The 23,429-nt window shown below is 38.4% G+C and overlaps 1 pseudogene; it reads right to left on the reverse strand.

Moving 5' to 3' along the window:
* The window catches only part of LOC149154539 (acetolactate synthase 3, chloroplastic-like), a 63,092-nt pseudogene that overhangs the window by 34,805 nt on the left and 4,858 nt on the right, over positions 1–23,429 (reverse strand).

Consider the following 23,429-nt stretch of genomic DNA (forward strand, 5'->3'; position numbering starts at 1 on the left):
AATTTGGTATGATAATGGAACTGAACTTTTAACTTCTTTGAAGTAGTCAACGTCAACCCATATCTCAGATCACATTCACGAATGGAGATGAAGACGCCGCCTAGTTGCCAAAGGGTGTGTTGCAGCTGAAGAGCAGGTAATGGCCCGTGCTCAATACCTTGATCTTGTTTATACTCAGTCCAGTACTTTGTATGAAAAGATCCTATATTTACCCCGATAATCCACCTCTTCCAGGATCACATTCCACAGATGGCATGATTGGTTATCTGAGCCATAAATCTAGGAACATAAAGAAAAATTCTAGGAAAGTTTAGGTGTCGGCTCTATCTGATTCACTTGACGAAGATCCTTCTCTCGAAATTACTTTGGAAATTAACGCAATAGAGTCATCTACTAGTAAGGGTAAGCAATCTGGAAATAAGAAAAAGGGAAAAGGAAAAACTAAGCAAGACAACCATTCTAAGGAGAAATCAAACAAGAACGAACCGTCTGACAAAAAGAGGAAACCTTGATATTCTTGCTTAATTTGTGAGGAAGATCATTGCACTAAGGAGTGCCCTCATCAGGCAAGAGTTTCCAAATTCATTAAAAGTTCACCCACACCCGTTGTTTTGAAGGATCCTTTTCCTCCACAAGACAGTAAAATTCTTTCTCATGACCAATCCTCCTCATCTGCATCGACAGATATCATGATGATGTCTTCTAGAGTTATGGTAGCAACAAGATCCAAAGAGTACACATCAAAGAGTCTTGTTGAAGATGTAGATGACTCCAGTTCACCTGGTCAAACTTCTGTGTCTACTCGTCCTTCTTCTAAACCGTTAAATGTTTAAAAACCAAACCCTGATATGATAATTCGTCTGCCTCCTAAGGGTATGCTTCATAAGTCAACCTTTAATACTCATGCAAGGGTTGCCCAAAATTATAACATCGTCGAAGATCTCGCTATGTCACCTTTGGCCATGTCTTCCCTTGAAGTGTTGCAAACTCGTCCAACACAAAAGGAAATTATTATTATCAACCATAAGAGTTGTAGATCCTCAAGACTCCAATTTGATAGTTTTCAAAAATCATGTCCCGCGTCTCCCGCACCAACTAGTTTTTCAGGTACCAGTTCACAGCAAAACTCAATGATTTTTCGAATAGTGATTGACAAAGGAGCTTTGGCATGTATTATGTCCATTGCCTATTGGAAAACCTTGGGTTCTCCAACAATCAATCAATCTCCCACGACTTTGAAGGCCTTCGATAGAAGAGGTTTTCATCCATGTGGACTTTTAAATGATTTACCAATCGAATTGGAGGGAAAAAAGGTTGCAATAGACATTGAGGTTGTTGATGCTCAACTTGACTATAACCTTTTGCTTGGTCGAAGCTGGACTTATGTCATGGCAGTAGTAGTCTCGTAATATTTTAGGATGATTATGTTTCTTCACAAAGGAAGAATTGTGAAAGTAGACCAATTGTCCTACTATACCTCAAACCCTAATTGATCTGAAATGGAGCAGATTAGTAATGTTGTGCTAATTCCCCATTCAGAATAAAAACCCAAGATGCTTATCATTTGCTTATCAAGTGCTTAAGGATTCACCACGTTTGCTTAATTAATTGATTTCCATGAGAGTTTCTTATGTAAATGTTATAAACAATTCAACATAAAACATATGTTGAACAAAAACAAAATAACAACAAAGAACATTAAAATAAAACACACAACACAGAGATTTGATGAGGAGTTCACCCCTCCTTGGTTCAACTTCCAATGCTTGGGCCTCTCTATTATGCTCAAAATTACAACAAAAGTGTGTTTATAATGCTCAAATGTCTATGAAACCTATCTCAATGAGTTCAAAATGCTAAAAAATGGCTATCTAGCCTATTTTTGCATCCAATTTGGATAAGAACTGAATAAGTTATGACTTCTCCTAGTTCTCCCACTATTTGTTCCACAAATTGCTCCAAAAACGACATAATCCCATAAATTCGCTCCAAAATCTGCTAATTGAGCGAGAATTTGGCCGCGTCGCGGGCCATAACATGTTGGTTGTATCACAAATCGCAATCGACAAGGTTTGGTGGCTGAAGGTCTTGTTAACACGGTGGAAATGTTTTGATAGTGATATCGTGGACCTGACAGGACATCAAACTGCGACATATAAAATATCGCGTATGAGGTCTTATCGCTATGGAAACTCATCGCATTTCACTATCAACGGATAATCCCTGTATCATATATATATATATATATATATATATATATATATCGATTGGTACTGGGTGCGACATGCGCTTGCGATATATTGCATCGCAACCCTGACTGTGTAAGGGGCCGATTCTATAACTCCTCCTTTCCTACGATTGCGATATGCGATTTCACAAATCGTAATCGGCACTGCCTGAGGGACGATTCTTAACACAATCCACCTGCGATATGTGATATGCGATATACGAGGGCCAATGACAACCTGCCACTTGGCGCCTCCTCATTCGATGGGACCTTTGCCACGTCATCCAATCCTGCGATGTAGGCAAGTCAAATTTGAACTTTGACTTGCTCTAACTTTTTCATACGATCTCGGATTTGAGTGTCGTTAGCACCGTTGGATTCAAAATGACGAGCTCTTCGATCTAAAGCTGAGTCTAACAAGATTCTGACACTTTGATTTTTGAGCATAAATTTGAGCACCTGATCACTAATTCCACTGGTAATATCCCATTTGTTGGAAAATCAACCAATCCATATGAAGAAATTGGTGTTGGCCTACTCAAAGACTCATCTTTTATGGGAACATTCGCATTCCCTCCACCCAATTTTCTTCATAATGAAGCACAGATTAACATGATTACATCGATTACTTTCGAATCGGGAGATCCGTGTAAAGCACCTTCAGAATAAGAAATGTCTTATACGACGATGAAATGACTCATAGCCCTTTTGAGTTAGCCTATGAGGCAATTCAGTCTTTTTTCAACCTATAAACATCTGGTAATGATCGAATGAATACGATTATTGACGAATATTCTCATTTGTCGCATTTGGAACCAATCTTTATGCCTCATCCTTTTAACATAGATTTTTTAACTGATGAAGGGATTATGGAAGTTATCACCATGGACGAAATGCCATGGAACGATACTCATCATCGTTCAACTTTCTTGCCATCCTTTGACAAAATTGGGAATAATTTCTCATCATTGTTTTCATCTGAGACCCTTAGTGATCCTCAATGTCCCATGTCTACCCTTTCTTCCAGTTCTGAACAGAATTTAGGGAACATATCGGCAATGATACCTATAGATATCTCAGTGAAACCCAGAATAACTGAAAATATTCATATAGGAGCTTCTTGTTTATTAGAAGATATTTCAACTTACAAAGCCCTATTTCAGGAATTTCACGACATTTTTGCCTAGTCCTATGAAGAGATGTCAGGGATTGACCCTAGAATTGTTGTACATGAAATAAAAAATTATCCAAATGATAAGCCAGTTAGACAAAGATTACGTCTATACACCTGCGAAAAGTTGCCACTACAAAACTGAGGTTGAGAAATTGTTGAAAGCAGGATTCATCTACCATGTTCCTTCAACCGATTGGGTATCAAATATTGTGACTGTTAATAAAAAGCAAGGAACTATTCGAGTGTGTGTTGATTACCGAGATATCAATAAAGCTTGTACTAAGGACAATTATCTAACTCCGTATATCGACCAAATTGTCGATGGTTGTGCCCGGGATGAAATTTTTTCCTTCATGGATAGATTTTCTAGCTACAATCAGATAAACATACTCCCTGATGATCAATACAAAACCACATTTATATGCCCATGGGGAGCTTTTGCCTATTTCAAACTCCGATTTTGGAGTAACATTTTAGCGAGAAATGTCTTATGCGTTCCACGATATCAAGCATATTGTTCAACCTTATTTAGATGACCTACTGGCTCATTTAATGAAACGACGAGATCACCCATTGCACTTAAAAGCAATTTTAATTAGGTGCAGGCATTACAATATTCGCTTGAATCCACACAAATGTGTTTTTTTGTGTACAATCAAGTCAGATTCTAGGTTTCATCATTTCGAAAGAAGGCATTCGTGTCGACCGCCTCAAGGTAGAGGCAATTCTAAATTTGCCTGCTCCTTCTAGCCTTACTCAACTCCAAAGTTTGCAAGGGAAGGCAAAATTTTTACGTAGATTCATCCACAATTATGCTGAACTAACCCAGGGTTTTACTCAACTATTGAGAAAGGGTATTCCATTTTTCTAGAATGATCTTGCTGATAAATATTTCGATGCATTAAAGCATGCATTGACAATGCATTGATACTGCATCCACCCGATTATCATCGAGACTACTTTATGTACTTAGTTGCATCTGATGCCACCATTGGCATGGTGTTAGTCCAAGAGGATGATTCTAGTAGTGAACATGTGATTTACTATTTGAGTAGGAGTCTCACTAAAACTGAGATTAAATACACACATGTGGAGAAGCTAGCCTTGGCAGCTGTGCAAGCTGTTCAACGATTCCATCACTATATACTTCTTCGAAAAACAATTGTCATTTTAGATTGCAACCCTATGATGTACATTCTCACGAAACAATTGCTAAGGGGAAAATACTCGAAGTGGATAGTTATTTTACAAGAGTTTGATTTGGAATTTGAAAAGTCCAAATCAAAGAAATCCTTGATTTTCACCGAACTATTATGTGACTTTCCCCATACTGATATAGAAATTGTAGTAGAAGATTCTTTTGTTGATGAATCTCTCTTTCTTATTAGTAAGTTAGATCCGTGGTATGGAGACATCATTGTATATCTCCAAACACAAAATTTTAGGCTTGAGTTATCCAAAACTGATTGTTGGTGAATTCGATACCAATCCCAACAATACAATATTGTTGGTGACACTCTTTACTGTCGTGGTGTCGATTCTGTATTCTGACGTTGTTTAACTTTTCAAGAAGCCGAAAAAACTTTAAATGACTGCCACTCTAGAGCATGTGGTGGTCACATGTCTGGGTATGCTACTACCCAAAAGATATTACGTGCTGGTTATTTTTTGTCATCAATGTTTAAAGACTGCATCACTACAGTCCACAAATGCCATAATTTCCAAATCTATGATCACAAAATGCGAGCACCTCCAACTCCTCTTCACCCTATCATTGTTGTCGATCCTTTTGCCAAATGGGGCATCGACTTTGTCACATGTAACCCTCACTTGGCCGGGGGGCATGGATACATTATCCTTGCAGTCGATTACTTTACAAAATGGGTCAAGGCAATGCCTACATATAGAGATGACAATGAAACTACAACCATTTTCATTTTCAATCATGTGATTGCTCGATTCGGTGTCCCACAAGCTATTGTTACAAACCATGGTAGTCATTTTCATAACTTTATGATGGTCGAACTATCCACACAACTCGGCCTTTGCCATGATAGCTCTACTTTGTATTATCCACAAGCTAATGGTTAGGTTGAAGCTGTCAATAATTTTTTAACCAATATGATTAAACGGATAATTGGTATGCATAAAGGAAACTGGCATTCTATGCTCTTTTCATCACTGTGGTCTTACCTTACTACTGTAAAAACATCGACCGATTTTACTCCTTTCCAACTTGTTTATGGTTTAGAAGCAATATTACCTATTAAATGTGACATTCCATCCCTTAAGCTAGCTATCAAATTATTACCTACTACCTCTGCGGACGAAGAACGCTTTGTAAATTTAGCTCATTTAGATGAAAATCATCGTAATGTTGTATTGGCTATCGAAGCTCATCAGAAATGTGTCAAAGCCCAATATGATCAAAACGTTAACCCTCATACATATTCAGAAGGTGACCTAGTCTTGGTTTATGATCAAGCTCATGACAAGTTAGGTACAGGGAAATTTGAGCCAATGTGGCATGGCCCTTACATCATAAAACATGTAGCTAAAGGTGCCTATGAGCTGGTTGATTACGATGGTGTTCCTTTGGGAAAGCCCATAAATGGTCTTTGCCTAAAGAAATATTTTGCATAAAATTTTGATGAAGATTTGTACATTATTTACCATTTTTTAGGAATGTGTGATAATTAGTGTTTTCACATTTTCTACTACTTCTCTCGCTTATCTCGTTTTTACACTTAATTTGCAGATGTTGACGTTTTCTCAGACTTACATTGGATTTGCTGATGGCACTAGTCGTAGTACTCAAAATTTATCTTCCGCAACCTGGGTTATGATGAGCTAGTCTCTATTCATGGAATATGTCTCGGTTAGACAACGAACAACATAGCAGAATATAGCATTGTCATTGAGCTATTAGCTGATGCCATCACATTTGGTATCCAACATTTGATCATTAGGTTAGATTCGTAGCTCGTGGTATTACATTTAAATGGTGTCTATACAGTAAGGAGTCCAACCATGTTAAGAGTATTTTTACGAGTCCATCTCTTGGAAAGGCAATTTTATTACATTGAATATCAACACATTTCGAGATATTTAAACACATTAACAGATGCATTGGCGAATCATGTGTTAAATAAATATTTGTAAAATTTGTAAATTAAAAACAATATTCATTCATACTTTGGTCAAGATAAACATAGGTAGTATTAGATTTTCCATTAAAATAGAGTTTGGGTGTGTCTACAAAATCTGTCATCCGAGGACACAGGGCCTCATGGCCTTTTATTTTCCAAATATGCTAACACCAAAAAGTAAAAAATGTTCCTAGAAACTAGAATAGCTAGGCATGATGATGCTCACGATAACAAACGATAGCATGAGCAACTCGACGTAACAAACGTCTAAGAGGCCCTGGAACCCCAACTACATGTCTCTAATAGGCGTGTGGAATGTCCTTAGTCCCAGTCTCTAGGATGTTGGAAGTCAACCCCTCAAGGTTATGCTCCAACTCTATCAGGATGTCCTCTGCGTCTAGGTTTGTTGCCGCAACTACTATAGGTTGCTCACCTCGTCTATCGTATTGTCTCAGCCCGGTTGGTCAGGTTGGACCCACATTTGCACATGCATTTCGGATAATCAGCCTTTAAAGACAAAAAAACACATAAAAATTTGAAATTTGAAAATATGTCGAAATGAGAAATTCTTACCTAGATCACCCCATTGAGTTCCGGCAGGAAGTGGGATATCGGGATCACCTCTGTAATCCATCCCAACATATGGAAAGTCCTCGATCAGAACAATCTTCTAGCCCAATCAGTCAAAAAACTATGTCGTATACCTCACTACGGGACCATCACCTCCATGGCGTGTCATCAATGCAACCCACCTCATCATGTGTGGATCCCTCAAACCCCCCTCATCTACCAAAATCTGTTATGGCCAGAGAATATGAACCCTCTCTAGGGCAAAAGCAACAAGAATGACACCATAACCGAAATTCATCAGTTTTCCGTTCTTGCACCTAGTCAATTGGCCCTTCATGTTCACCACCACCGCCTCGCACCAGTTGTATACCATGGATTCCCAGCTTTCCACGACCGTCTACATATGTGCTCGTGTGGCTATATGAAGGGTAGCATTGCCACACAGTTTGCAAACCGTGAAAGCAATGGTCCTCAAGGGTAAAAGTTCGATGGATTGAATGTCAATTCTTCCATCTTTGGGTGGTGCACCCTTACAAAAGTGTTGTAGGTATCCATTAGTAGTATCTCCGCCTGCCCTTGATCTGAATAATGAAAGGTCGGCTCCCCGATGAGATAACCCAGTCAGGCAATAGATATCATCAATGTCAATGATGAGGTGATGATCAACAATCACAAAACACTATCCCTGGATATTCCAGGTCCTTACCAACCACATCATCAAATCTACCTGAGCTTTCATCCCAAGGATAAGCCAATATTTCAGGAGGCCACAAATCCTGAGAGCCTGCAAGGTGGTCGGATCTGCCAAAGCTTCCAAATCATTGGCTTCATGCTCTTTTTCCTTTGACTCCAGTTTCGAGCAATCAATTGACCTAAAATTACCATTTTAAAGCAATTATAAACATTTTTAAAACTCATCGCATATTTTTTGTGGCTCAAAACTTGTTTAAGAATTAGCCCACGATGCCTGCGCGGTCGCCCTTTTGTGGACAGGGCACAGCTGCATGGATTTTTCTCACAGAATTCGGCGCAGCTGCGTGGATTTTTCTCGCAGAATTCCGCACAGGCCGTGAATTTCCGTGTGGAAAATTTTATCGGCCTGCGCAGGCTCGATTGAAAAAACCCACGCACGGCTGAGGGCGCATTTTTGAACAAGTTTTTGTCCCCAAAAATAAAATGAAATCTTAAAATGGAAAACTAAATAGATAAAAAAAAAGCTAAGTTATGGAGAGATCTTCTACCTGGAAGAAACATTGTGCGATTTCGTCCATCAGTTGGCTCGGAATCAGTCCTAGAAGTTTGACAGTAAAAACCCCTCTCTGCTCTGCACTGGTGAAAATGTAAATGGTAAAAAAAATTACTTTTTGCCCACTTTTGTAAGTTTTTTGGAGCTTAAAAAATATTAGTTTTTATGTTTTGAACCTTTTTGGGAGGGAAAATGCCCCTTTTTGCACAGTTATGACGAGTTATTGAGTTTAAATGTGTAGGATCGTTTACAGAGTCAAGATGAATCATTTTTGACATTTTAGCAGACTTTTATCACTTTTCATGCTCTTAAAAAATTACAAAAAGTGAAAATCATGGTGTCTTCTTTTAAGCCCTTTTCAGACTCTTTCAAAACGAAAAGATTGTCGAGTACTTGCTTGTTCAAACTTGTAAAAGTAAATGAACAACCGTCCACTCAGTATAAGTTTACCCCTTTTACGGACTGAGCCAAGACTGTTTACAAAAAAAGTATACGTTGACCAGACATGGTCAATAGAGTTCTCTCTTGTATTATTTTATCCTTTTTCGGGCCTGAGAGACTAAACTGACAAAAAAGAACCTAATGGAGTCTACTTATGTTTTTCTTTCGACTCTCTAAAAATGAAAAACAATGAGCTTTACTTTTTCCGAGCTCGTTAAAAGTTTATGGTAAAAGAGTTGAATGAGTTCCTTTTTGTGTCTTTTTCAAACTCTTAAAAGAAAATGACATCGAGTTACCCCTTTACTGGACTCATAAAAATTAAACAGTATAGGACTCGTTAAGCATAACGAGACTGAACCGTTCCTTCTTAGGGTCCGTTAAAAATACTTCGATGGACTCACCCGAAGGATGAGCTTACAGTCCAAGCATATGTTATCCTCCTCATATTGTAAAAAATAAAGAGGTACTTGCTAGTAATGGTGGGAGGAAATTGGGAAGGTGTCCATTTTACATTATCAGTTTTAAAAGGTAGCATGTCACTCTTGAACACGACACTCTGTCACATTCATGTCTGGGTTGGGAAATCTGTTTGCCTTACAGTTAATCGAACCTCAATGAAAGTCTTCATGGTTTTAGGTATTATCGTTAATTCAAATGTTTCCAAGTCATTGTCATATTGTTATGTGTTCAATAGAAGTTCAACCTCAGTTCAAATCCCTTTGCAAATTCTTTGCCTTCATTCACGTCGGCCATCCTTGAGTCAGTCCTTACAAACTATTTTCAAAACTTGATATCATGTTTCGTGTCGTAGGCTTTCCTACGAGGAATCGCTTCCTATCGACTTCAGCTCATCATCTAGGAAGTTGATTTAGAAACCTTTAGTGCCTTGAAGCCTGCATGCCTTAATGGAAGGTTTCTTGCTTTCAACGACATGTTCTCATCATTGGCCTTCGATCAAATGGTTCTAGGAAGTGTTCGACTTCAGATTACATATTCGCACTTCATAGATTGTACTTGGAAGTACCTTGAGAACCATTGTCATTATTGGTGGTTTCTCTCGTGCTTGTTAACGATTCACATTATTTCCGGTAATCAAGTGGTTTCTGCCATGTTCGACTTCGAGACATTCACTCACATGGTTAGAATCATACTATGGATCGAGAGATGGAGATCAAGACCTTGGATCTAGTTTCATCAATCCAGGTTGCGAGAAAATTGTATATTCATTATTATGTAGATAGATGGTTGTGTCCATGTTGTGTCTACCATCTATATGATCTTAGTTTTTCCATGCTTGTTCATTCACTTCGATTCACTCTAAGTATGGGAATACCTACCTCAAAGATTACTTTTGATATATATTTGCACTGTGTTCCCTTAAATGTTCCTTGCAGGTTTCCGACCATTTCCTCTGATTCGATCCTTGGAATGATAAAGTGCTTCAATCTTTTAAACTTGTTTTTACAGGCTTTGCACTTTAGGGGGCAATTTGTCACATGTCATTTTACTTCCATAACACTGGATCAATTTATGGATATTTTTACCATTCGTGAACATGTTTGAACCAGCTCCCTCAGAAGTCCAACAACTCAAAATATGTTGAAGTACATGAGAAATTTGAGTAAAATAGTTGTCACACCTTGTTAAGTTGCACTTGTGCCATTTTCTCTAGAGTTTCTCGCGCATGTGCTGAAATTGATTTTGAGAACAGTGCAAAGCTATGCTCTGTCTGCCACTTTAAACCCGCGCAGATGAATTCTAGAAAGTAAATATAAAAATTACATTCTAGAAACATAGTTGGTCGAATATTTCCCAACTGAAAGCTTCCAGGTGATGACTATTCAAACTATAACCCTTAAAAGGTGCATCTCCATCCCTTTTCTCATGGTAACCTAATCCCTCAATGAAGGAGTCTCATCCTCCTCTTATGGATCTGAAACTTCCTCCTCTTGGCCTATAAAATGACTAGAGGGTAGAGGGATTGAGGAGGTCAGAATTGAGAGAAAACAAACTTATGTTGTTGGTTTGAGATTGGAAAGCTTGTCATCTAAGGAGGAGATTGAAGGCATTTGGGAGGGACCTCATGGAATCAAGGCGAAGGTTGTAAGGCTCCTCTTATTTTCTGATTAATACAAATGAACACTTTCTCCCATTGATTTTGTCTTATGTGAATGATGAATGGTTTACAATTGTTTATAATGTTTATTAAGGAAAATTCAATCCCTAATTTCCTTGATCATTAGGCTAAGTTGTTTGGATTATTATATCACATGTGCTTTTGATCCTTTTATGGTCTATGTTTGCAGGTCTTATCAAGCATTGAAGAACTGCATCAAGTCACAACAAGGGATCTTCATCAAGCATTTCATGAAATAGGTAAGAGGCTCATCCATTAGCTATATTGCTTATAATTCAAACAAGTTCAACTTAGGGAAAGAGTCAGTTCAATTGTCATGATTGTTTCTAGTTTCCATTTAGGATCTAGGGAGATCGCTCTTGTCTGCAAGAGGGATTGTCCGGTGTAACAGTACCTTGGGCTTATTACATGTGATTATCCTCTCTCTGTGTAGCCAAATCATACGTTGATATTATGTATAGCTATTTCATCCAATGACAACCTCCATGGTATAAAACATTGATGCTTAAATTTGTGTACTAGGCATCTCAATCCCTCTATCACACTAAGAATATTTGTGTTTGTACCTGGAGGTGGATTAGGTCATTTTTAAACTTACGAGGATATTGGTGTTGTTATTCAACAATCCAAGTCGATCTATTGAAATTAGCTTGCATCGAGAGTTACTCTCACATGCCCTTTATGCCAGGCTTGTGAAAGAGAAACACCCACAAAGATGATGTGGGGAATTTGCACTCAAGCTGGGGGGGTTTGGACTGAAAGGAGTGGTCTTGGAAAATAAGAAAGAGAATTTAATATTTTAATTTATTGATAAGGTTGAGTTGGAGGGCTCTTGAAGTGATCTGATTTAGAATATTATTTTGCAGTTCTAAGATCTTCCTTAGATTATAAATAAAATTCTTTCATTGTGCTTAAGGATTCATCAACTTTTTGCAAGTGAAATGAAGAGTTTTATGTTAATTTTATGAGAACTTTAACATAAATCATAAACTAAACAATAGCATAAACATGTACAGAACATCATCAAAAACACATTACATCAAGCATATGATAAACGAGTTCACCCCTCTTGGGCTACGTCTCCTTGGTCCAACTTCCAATGGCTTGGGCCTCTCTATTATGCTCAAAAGTGTACAAATTTGTGTTTACAATGCTTCTAAAACCTGCTCCAATGAGTCCAGAATGTCCAAATAAGGCTATCTAGCCTCTTTTTGCAACCAATTTGGTGGAAAATTGCCTTAGTTATGACTTTTGTCAGTCTTTACACAATTTCCTCCTCCAAATCTAGCTAACTCCCAGTTAAATTCAATATGTGGAGCTAATTCTAGCAGTTCCACCAAAATCGGCGGTCCCACCAACTTCCCTGCCTATCTTGTGGTTAAGGCCGAATGGTCACACGGTGGTTAGGTTTGGCGGTTAAGGCAACGGTTCTGGTAGCTCCATCTCAAATCACAATCAGTGGAATCATGCGAGCTTATGGTCTATGAACACGGCAGGCAATGTGCGATTGTGATACGACGGACCTGACAGACCATTAAACTAGAACCCATAACTTATTGCATCTGGGATATCGCAATTGGCAAAGTTCTGGTGGTCTTAAGGTCCACAAGACTCTTCTCTTTTGAGATTTGCGATTGCGACATCGCATCGCAACCTGAACCTACCGGGGCCAATTTTGTAGTGTCGTGCGATATGCGATGTGTGATTGCATCGCAACCCAGTACCTGTTGGGGCCGATTCTGTAACGCTGACCCCTCGCTGATTTGCGATTGTGATCCATCGCATCGTACCTCTGGCCGATACTTGAATGCCTTACCACCTGCCTTATCACATCGCACTTTGGTTGTTCTGGGGCCAATTTTTAACGCCAATCCACCTGTTATTGTGATTTGTGAAGTGTGGGGGCCAACGACGACCTGCCACTTGGCACCTCCTCATTCGCTAAAGGGCCTTGCCACATCATCCAATCCTGCCATGTGTCAAAGTCAAACCTGAACTTTGACTTGCTCTAACTTCTGCATATGAGCTCAGATTTGAATGTCATTTGCACCGTTAGAATCATAATGACAAGCTCTTCGGTCTGAAGTTAAGTTTAACAAGATTCTGACACTTTGATTTTTGAGCCTAATTTTGAGCACCTGATCACTCCTCCCCACTGGAAGTCTTTTGGACCCCAAAAGATCACTTTCAATTGACTAGCAAGTGAGGGTACAATTCCCTCACCTTTCCAATCTCGATCCATTGATCATTGAATTGGAACTTGTGATCTCCACGATTCTTGTCGTGCCTTTCTGTGTACTTGCCTTTAACCTTTTCAAGTTGTTCTTGCACTATTTGATGTACCATTTGGAGTCGTTCAATGAACTCTTTGGCCTTGTCCATGTTACTATCAGTAGCAACATCCTTCTTACCAAGATGATACAATACATTATGATGCAAATGGTAAACAAATTCCTCCACTTGATTCATTTGACTCAAGCTTGAATATACATCTTGAAAGTATGTATTTTTTTTATGAACATAACTTTCATGTAAAACAAAATGATGCTTGAGGAAAGTAGTTATATAAATTATAGGTCTAGAAAGTACATTAATAAACTTGTCGCTTATACCTTTCTTATACCTTTTGACCGAGTGGAATAGTAGAAGAAAACCCATCCAATGGAAGTGCCTTTGTCGCTGCAACTTAAACACTTTATCATTGAAAATTTATGAATGAAAAGAAATGGGCTTACCACACTGCAAAACGACTGCGCCCATGACATAGTCACATACGGCAACATAAAACTTAAACGACTCTCTCAAGTCTAGAAAAGCAAGTGTTGGAGCTGTAATGATCTTTTGTTTTAAAGTATCAAAGGCCTCTTGTTGTTTGCCTCCCCACTAGAAGACCTTTTACACAATTGCAAACGAATGCAAATGAACTACAATAGAATAAAAATCAACAAAATTTTTCCTCCAACATTGGGTTGCTCCCAAAAAACCTCTTATCCAAATGACTATCTTGAGCTTGCCTGCGTAAATTACGAGCAGAGCAAAGGCATCTGCGACATCACGAGGATGTATGATTCCTTCACCTGTGTCTGCTGGAATGGAGTCAATACCACCATAGACTGTTATGGCTTCAATCTTGGAGAGGTATAACTTCATCACACCTTCTCCTTGTTCCACGCAGACTACCAAAAAGCCTTTGGGAACCTGAACACGCTTGGAAGAACTAATTTCATGACTCAAGTACATCAAAGAATTTTTATCCAACATATACTTTGACATCTTTAGAAACAAATGTTCTTGGCATATGACATCAAGTATTTTTTTCTCATACATGACATGTTCATAACGAAATTTTCTGAAAATGAAAATGTCATCCAAATAGACTATCCTGTCTAGAAATTACTTCAGCACATCTTTCTTCATATGCGTAAAAGTAGTAGGAGCATGGAAAAGACCGAAAAGCATAACAGGCCATTCAAATAAACCTTGCCTGGATTTGAATGTTGTCTTCCATATATCTCCTTCAACAAATCTACTTTGATGAAAACCACTTCTTGAATCCCATTCAAGGAAATGCTTACCATTCTTCTTGGGTGCCAAAACAAGAGGTGCACCACATGGTAAAGGAGTAGGCCGAATGATCCTTTTATTCAACAATCCCTGGATTTGTGTCTTAATCTCTGCGCTTTCCATCACTAACATTGTGTACATGCCAATGTTAAGAAGAAGACACTTTTGCTGCAACTGAAACCCAGGTTGGATTCCCCCCTTGGGAAGTAATCCCTTTGATTCCAAAAACATTTCATCAAATTGGTTAACAGCATCAACCAAATTAGTTTTCAAATTTGAATTACAACCATCAAACGCTTCATAATCAATCTCATTCTCGGGTTTGATCATGAGAAGCATAAAATTCTTGCTCGAATTCATTAGTCTTTTCATCTTCCCTGCATTAACAAGCGAAATATTTGTTTTCTTGTTGTGAGCTCTCACAATATATTGTACTCCACCTTTGAATATGTGATATTTGTTTTCATGTCGATGGAAAATAGATTTTATGTCATAAAGGTACGAGCTGCCCAAAACGATGCCACAGATATCTAACGGTACAACATCAAACTCCACTTCATCTGTGAATTTTGCAGTGATAGCAAATTTCAATTTACACTTTCTTGTAACATGCAATTGCGCATTGTCACATACCAATCCAAGTGGATACATTTTATGATGTGGAACAGTTTCCAGATTTAAACTCTTGACAATGTTTTCAGAGATAAGATTGGCTTGAGAGCGCTATCAAACAACGTATCAATCTTGTTATGTTTTGAGATCACCCTTATGTGAAATAGTTTTATTCTTCTCTTTTCATTTGGAGTTTCATTTTGCGAGTCTGAAGAACTAGTGCTCATAATGGATTCCTTTCCTTGAAACCCCATGTCTGTGATTTTTGTTTCATCACCCGATTCGGATCCCAAATCCTCTTCTTGAGTGATTGCAACTGTCTTTTCTTTTCCTTTTTTGTTGAATTTCTTTGGTTTCATTTCGGGATGAAGCTTCCAATAGTGAGCTTCATCATGGCCCTCTCTGGAACAATGTTTACAGATTGTTTTCTTTCCTTCCTTTTTAATGGATGCAATTTTCTTTCCCTTGAAACCCCTTTCTTTCTCTTTACCCTTAAATGGATTTTTACTACCTTCTTCTTTGGTGTTTTTCCCTCTTGCCTCAAGATGAGTGACTTTCACACACATATCATCTAGATTATTGGGATTAAACATCAAGATAATATGCCTAAGGTAACTGTGTAAACCCCCTATGTACTTCAACAATATGTCATGTGATTGCAAATCTACACCTAACATCAAAGACCTTTTTTCTGAATTCTTGGGTGTAATCTTGCACATTTTGACCTTTAAGCTGTCTAAAGTTATGCCAATTCATGATGGCTTTCTGCATATAAGCTAGAGGGTAGAATTGTCTTTTGATTGTAGCAATGAAATCATTCCAAGAAATTAAGATCTTACCATGTTTTCTAATCTCCTCTTGGGTCTTTGATTCCCACCATACTAGTGCTGCACCCTCCATTCTCAAGGAAGCTAATTGAATCTTTATGTCATCCTCTTGAAGGTTTTGAATCCTACAATAGACCTCCAACTGACGAATCCAATTATCAAGCTTCTCTGCATTCACTTCATCATTATACATGGGAAACTCGAATTTAACGTCAAGTTTTAAAAAAGGTGATTTACCAGTTCCTTTGAAGAATGGTGATGAGTATGAGTAAGGGTTGTATTAGTGGAAGAGTGTGAAGATGCTTGTGAAGAAGAAGATGGTGGACAGGGTGGAGGTTTGTCTCCATTCCCATTACCTCCTCCTGAAGAGCCTTCTCCTTTGGAAGGTTTGGAACTTTCTCCTTGCAACCTGTTATTCCTCTCTTCATAGAGGACCTTCACCATCTCTGTCGTATCAAAGAAAGCCTTTCTGAAGGTCTTATCATTTTTTTTCATGTTTGTAGGTTCTCTTTCATGAGACACGATCTCTAGAGTCTCAACTGAAACTTGAGGTTGAACTGGTGTTGGAGATTGTGGCAACCTTGCTCTTCTTCCCCTTGACCCAACTTCAGGGCTTCCAACCAGCTTTCCTTCACCTCTTTTAAGTTTTAAACTTGTAAGCATGACATAAACTTGCAAACAAATAAATCCTTCTTTCACAAAAAAAAACCTAGTGCTCTGATACCAAATTGATTTGATTTATAATATTAGTTTGCAGTGCTAAGATCTTCCTCAGATTATAAACAAAATTCTTTCATTGTGCTTAAGGATTCATCAATTTTTTCAAGTGAAATGAAGAGTTTTTATGTTAATTTTATGAGCAATTTAACATAAACCAGAAACTGAACAACAACATAAACATGTATAGAACATCATCAAAAACACATTACAACAAGCACATGATAAAGGAGTTCACCCCTCCTGGGCTACGTCTCCTTGGTCCAGCTTCCAATGGTTTGGGCCTCTCTATTATGCTCAAAAGTGTAAAAATATGTGTTTATAATGCTTAAGTGCTTCTGAAACCTGCTCCAATAAGTCCAAAATGTCCAAAAATGGCTATCTAGCTTCTTTTCGCAAACAATTTGGTGGAAAACTGCTTTAGTTATGACTTTTGTCAGTCTTTCCACAATTTCCTCCTCCAAATCTCGCTAACTGGCAGTTAAATTCATTATCTAGATCAAATTCTGGCAGTTCCGCCGAAATTGGCGGTCCCACCAACTTCCCCGCCTATCTCTCGGTTAAGGCAGAGTGGTCACACGGTGGTGAGGTCTGGCAGTTAAGGCTACGATTCCAGCAGCTCCATCGCAAATCGCAATCGGCGGAGTCCTGCGGGCTTATGGTCTGTGAACATGGCGGGCAATGTGAGATTGTGATACGACGTACCCGATGGACCATTAAACCGAAACCCATAACTTATCGCATTCAGGATATCACAATCGATGGAGTTCTGATGGTCTTAAGGTCTGTAGGACTCTGCCCTGTTGCGATTTGCGATATCGCATCGCAACCTGAACCTATCGGGGCCAATTGTGTAGTGTCATGCGATGTATGATCACATCGCAACCCAGTACCTACTGGGGCCGATTCTGTAATGCCGACCCTTTGCCGATCTTGCGATTGCGATCGATCACATCGCACCTCCAGTCGATACTTGAATGCCTTCCCGCTTGCCTTATCGCATCACACTTTTGCTGTTATGGGCCGATCCGCTTGCAATTGCGATTTGCGAAATGCGGGGCCAATGGCGGCTTTCCATTTAGCGCCTCCTCATTTGCTAAAGGGCCTTGCCACATCATCTAATCCTGCCATGTGTCCAAGTCAAACCTGAAGTTTGACTTTCTCTAACTTCTGCATATGAGCTTGGATTTGAGTGTCATTCGCACTGTTAGAATGAGAATGACGAGATATTTGATCTGAAGCTATGTTTAACAAGATTCTGACACGAACCTAATTTCGAGCACCTGATCATGAAGCAAAGGAGGGCTACCTAAGTGACCTAAGAGACAAGTATACATATACTAGTCAATAGAGAGCCTTGGGACAAGAGAAAGAAGGACATTTCTCTTGTGAGGAGGCTAAAATTGACCTAGCCACGGACTTAAGGAAAGAAGAGGTTCGCAGGAGCAAAAGAAAATTAGAGAGGTGGAATATTTTATGTGTTCTGGACAACAAAAGGAGGGTGTTGCCAAAGCAAGAAAAGAAGTTGAGTTTTGTGGTAAAGGAGGGTATGTTTAAGGAATTTTTGAGTGTTGTTGCAAAGAGATGATCCCTAGATCTATGGTAGCATAATCAAAGATGAAGATGTTGTATCCTTATTGGGTTAAATAACCCTAGTTGCATGTAGGTTGTAGGGCTTGCTACTAGAAGGGCCAAGGGTTTGTTGAACTGAGAATCGATGTAGTCGAGGTTTGTTAGGGTTGGAACGGGAGGACTGAGATGTGTAACAAGTTAGTTGAGGCCTACACCATGACTGAAACATCAAATTTAGTTAGGGCCAAGGTATGTTAGGTGCTAACGAGGGTAGATTGAGGCCCACACAGTGTTGGCAGGGCCCAATAGAGGGAAGAATACGAAAACAAGGGGCTTCTGAAAATGGCCAGAGCCAACAGAAGGTTGAAGAGAGCTGAGATAATAAGAAAAACGAAGGATAATGGGTTAAAAGAGCATGCTAAGTTGAGTAAATTGGTTTTTTGGCTAACCTAGTTTGCTACTGTAGTATTGTTTTAGTGTTGTAGGTTTGTATGTTGGGAAGATGAGACCTAGAGGGAATTGCCCTTGGTCCTAAGAGTTTTGGTTAAAAGGATTTGACCTGATATTGGCATTGTACATGGATTGTAAAGGACCATGATCCATAGTATGGGAGCCCTTTGTTTATTCTTATTAATGGGTTGATAAGAAACACGTTTGGGCATATAATATTGTGTACTATCATTGATCTAATTATTGGTCTAATTTTCATTATGAAAATTTGTTTAAAGTTAGGCACTGCTGGTGTGTTTATGTTTCCTAGCTAAGGCATAGACTAGACCTATGGTGAATGGATTCCTAACCTGGTATTAGAGCTACTTTGAAGAGCAATTGGGTTAGAAGTGCACAAAAGGATCAATTCTAAGAGGAAGTTGAGTTGTCTCGTTGTTAAAGGAAGGACAATTGGCCAAGATGGTTTAATGCTTGAGGTTTGAGGATTGATTGGAAGGGATTTCCAACTACAGTTTGTGGAAGGAAAGAATCAAGTTAACAATGTTGGTGAATGATCTATGGGATTATTCTAGGTATGAGATCAAGGCATTGACTAATGCAGTATATTTGCCCTTGCATAAAAGAGTTGATGCGAAGGCCAAGTTGATCATTCTTGATGGAGTTGAGGATCACTTGATACCTCACCTTGCTAGGAAAGACACTGCATGACACATGTGGGAAGCTTTGAAAGCACCGTTTCAGAACAAGAATGGAATTGAAAAATGGTATAAAGAGAGAAGCTCAAAGACATCAAGATGGGAAGTTTAGAGAACGTGACTTCATATCTATAGGGGATAATGTGGAAGAATCATAGTTGGTGAGGATTGTGATAAAGGGCTTCTCAAATTAGTTTAATATGTTCACCAAAGGAGTAGTCTCATGAGAATATTCTAGATTGGAACAGGTCAAGACATTATTTCATCTAGGATGAACTTCGAGACAAGGAACTTCAACATAATATTGATGTAAAGAATGTTTCCCTTGCTAGTAAGTTAGAGAAGAGAAAAGAGAAGTTCGTCATCAATAAGAAGGACATAAGCAAAGTGAAATGATTTGAGTGTGAAGAGTATGGTCATTATGCGAGCAAGTATTCACACAAAAAGAAGAAAGGAGGAAAAAAGGAGGAGCCGAATATAGCGATGGTTGCTCTAGCTACAGTCGATGATGATGATTTCACAAGGAGATTTATTGATGAGTTTTCTTTGATCTCTCATTTCTCTAGGAGCCCCATTCACGAGGGTGATTGGTTCATCGATAATAGGGTGTGAAAGCATATGACAAGATCATGAGAAGTGTTTAAGAGCTTGACCAAGTGAGACTCTAAGTTACATGTGAAGATTGGTCATAAAAGTCAACATGCAGTCAAAGGAACAAGGACTATACCATTTATTATGGAGTCAGTTGGATTGCTACGAGTCTAGGATGTACTTTAGGCATTGAAGCTCAAATGCAGTTTGCATTCAGTCTCAACAATTTAGGCGAAGGGGTTTGATGTTATTTTCCGAAGTGGAAAAGTGATGCTCAAGCCTAGTTGATCTAACTCTAACCCAAGGGTGGTTCTTGGAGTCAGGGAGAATTTTATGTACTAGCTAAAGGGCAATCCTATTGGCTAAGGAAAGAAGAAGGTTCCAAAGACTCAGAGGCAGTCAAGTTCTTGAGGGATTTTGTAGATTCAGAGAGAGAGTCAACAACCCTAGAAGAGTGCATCAAAGGAGACTTCCACATATGAGGAGTCGTCAAATGGCTTATTGACCTATCAGGTGCTTTGTTAAGGAACTTCTCGATGTGAAGTCACCGGTTCAATTCCCCACCCCGATTGGGGTGATATATTAGACATGATGACGATGCACTTTTGCAAGCTTACAAAAGAAAAAAAGGCTATAGTGAAGGTAAAATAACTGACTTACAAAACTTCCTAACCTTATCTTCTAAACAAAGGTGTTAAGTCATTATCTGTCGCAAAAATAGAGTTTTCAAGTCTCCAGGAATTGAATCCCAAGTGATCTTTACTAATATATTTTCTTAAAAAAACTTTGAAGATACAAACTACTTTGCAATGCATAGCATTAAATGAAAGACATGATAATGTCGTGCCTCTTCTAGCCCTAGATTGGTTAGATTTGATTCTTAGTTGCCAGTGTCCATGTCATAAAGAATTTGGTGCATAGTGTCCTCCTCTTAATATTTAGATGTATATAATTGGTGGACATCCTTTAATTTGAGGTTGTTGACTAATTGCTTTTGCTCAAATCATGGAATAGGTTATGTATGTCAAAGTTGTCATAATTATGAAATACTAAGCCAAAAATAGGTGTTTGTTCTTGAGAAACTTTGTGGTGAATGAGAAAATGTAAGTCTTGTTGCATTGGATGGATTCTTTCTCCCAATGAAGGGATCATTACAAGTCTTGGGTGTTGGAAAATGCAATATGGCAGCTTATTAATTCCAATTTTCCTTAACCTCAATACTTGCTTGTGAACTTTATTATTATTCTTGTGTTTCTTTATTAGATCTTTTTCATCAAATGAATATCAAGAGTAAAAACATAAAGACAATGGACACATATATTAAGCTCTCAGCTAGGGCAAAACCCAGAAAAACTCTTATCTTCTTATAAAATCCACATCAAATGAGAAAACAAAGACCCAAACCCTAGACCAAGTCCTCCTCCAAGTACTAAGTTAGCCATTTCAAGAGAATCAAATCACCATTGCTCAATCCTAGATCAATCAATTTCTAGCTACAACTTCGACCCTGCAACTTCGACCCTATAGTTGCTACAAAAGCCTAATCCAACTTCTTTAAGAGATCCATCTTTGAGCAAGATCGTTACTCCCAAAATCAACGAGGTCAATATAAAATATTCCTCCTTCCATCAACTTGTTATTACAAATCGTCCTACTGCAACTCAAACATTCAATTTCAACCTCCTTTGTAGCTGCAAAAACCCTAAAATTTCACACGTGTGAGAGCGACAGAGCCCAAAAACAAGTCTTATTCCTTCTTGTATCCTCCTATACCTTCATTCTTCTTTTCTTCTTGCTTCCCAACTACAAATCGAGGTTCTTCTCTTAAGATCAAACTTGTGAGTGAGTGACTGTCAAATGAGGTCGAATTGCTTGTATTTATAGCCTTTCCAAGGGGTAGAAGTCCCTCCTTTAGCCTGACTTGAAGCTTCTAAGGTTGACTTTTACTTTGGAGGTTTTCAAGACTTTATAAACTCAAAATAAATTAGTTTACAAGATATATTTTTCCCATTAGGGTCTTATCAACATGATGCTGACTTTCTTGACTCGTGACAATAAATCTTTTAACCTAACAAACCCTAGAAGCATGAAGAACATGCTTTTACCTAGAAGACCATCAATAAAGAACATGAAAGCCACACTTTAAAATAATAAATTTTCCTTCTTCTTCCTTTTTTGTTATACAAGATACATATTAAAATGAGTACAACAACAATTATGAAGACCGAAACTAGTTACATTTCCAACATCGAGCATCCCTATAATTTATGAAAATGGTAAACAAATGGGCTTTCCGGATTTACTCAGAAAATAAGTTGGACTTGGGCACTAGAAACACCTTATTGCTTGCTTATTCAAGTAGTGGGAAACCTAGATCAAAAGACCCAAAAAAAAACTAGAAATTACTAAAACCCCCATAAAAGAAATCCCACTTAGAAATAGGAAAACCATCCACATTATTGACAAAATAATAATAATAAAGTGGACCTTTAATCATATAGACACAACAGACTCTTAGAAGCCAACAAGAGAACTCAACATACAAGAGTTGATATCCAATAGCCAAAGCACGGAAAGCTAAGCTATAATCCCTCAAGCTTAAATTCCAACAAATTATCATGGATGGGGGTAGGTCATTGTGAGATTATTTCCATTACTCTTGCCTACAGAGTGTGCATCAATGATCAATTCCATTGTCCTGCCATATTTAAAACAAATCCATTCGCAACATTGAACGCGTGAGCTAGAGTTAAGAGTGTGCACTCAAAAGGGTGATACAGGTGATACATAAGTCATGTCAAATCCCTTCACTTAAAATGCAATCAATCTATCTTGATAGTACACCATGTGTTAATTAATGTGAGGGCACATGTCATGTTTTGATAAGGAGATAAGCTAAGGGACCTAGTGATAATATAACATCCCTCTTAGCAAAAAAATAAAAAATAACATCCCTTCTTGAAGTTGTGAGGCTTGATTGACTTGATTTTCAACTTGTTAATTTTGATCTCCATGAACATGGAACAATGGGAGATTTTGGGAACAACTAGCTTCCTTATAAGATCAAGTTATAATGGAGGCGATCTTGTTATTGGAAGGGGGGACTTTCAAAACCATTACATTGATTACTAAACTCAATTTTCTCATAAATATTCGACTCCTTATTCCCAATTTAGATGCAAAGAATAGGTCATAAAGAAAACTGTAAGCTTCAACTTGGTTATTCAATGATTCTCTAAGACCCCATGCAAAGTTCGTTTGTAGGTTTCCTTTGGTAGAATGAATGATCCCCCCCCTCCCATACCTATGATCCCTCCATCTTTTTACGTATAAGATTATGGGCAAGTGTTAAGTATTAACAAACATGCCACATGAACCTTGATATTTTGATATCAAGGTTATAGGCAAGCATATTTTATGGCAAGTTTGTTTGGTGCTTAAGGCTTGTCAAAGATTT

The sequence above is a fragment of the Pinus tabuliformis genome, chromosome 9 (genome assembly GCF_031772625.1).
Source record: "Pinus tabuliformis cultivar Carrire ecotype Pingquan chromosome 9, CPIR1, whole genome shotgun sequence".
Taxonomy (NCBI): domain Eukaryota; kingdom Viridiplantae; phylum Streptophyta; class Pinopsida; order Pinales; family Pinaceae; genus Pinus; species Pinus tabuliformis.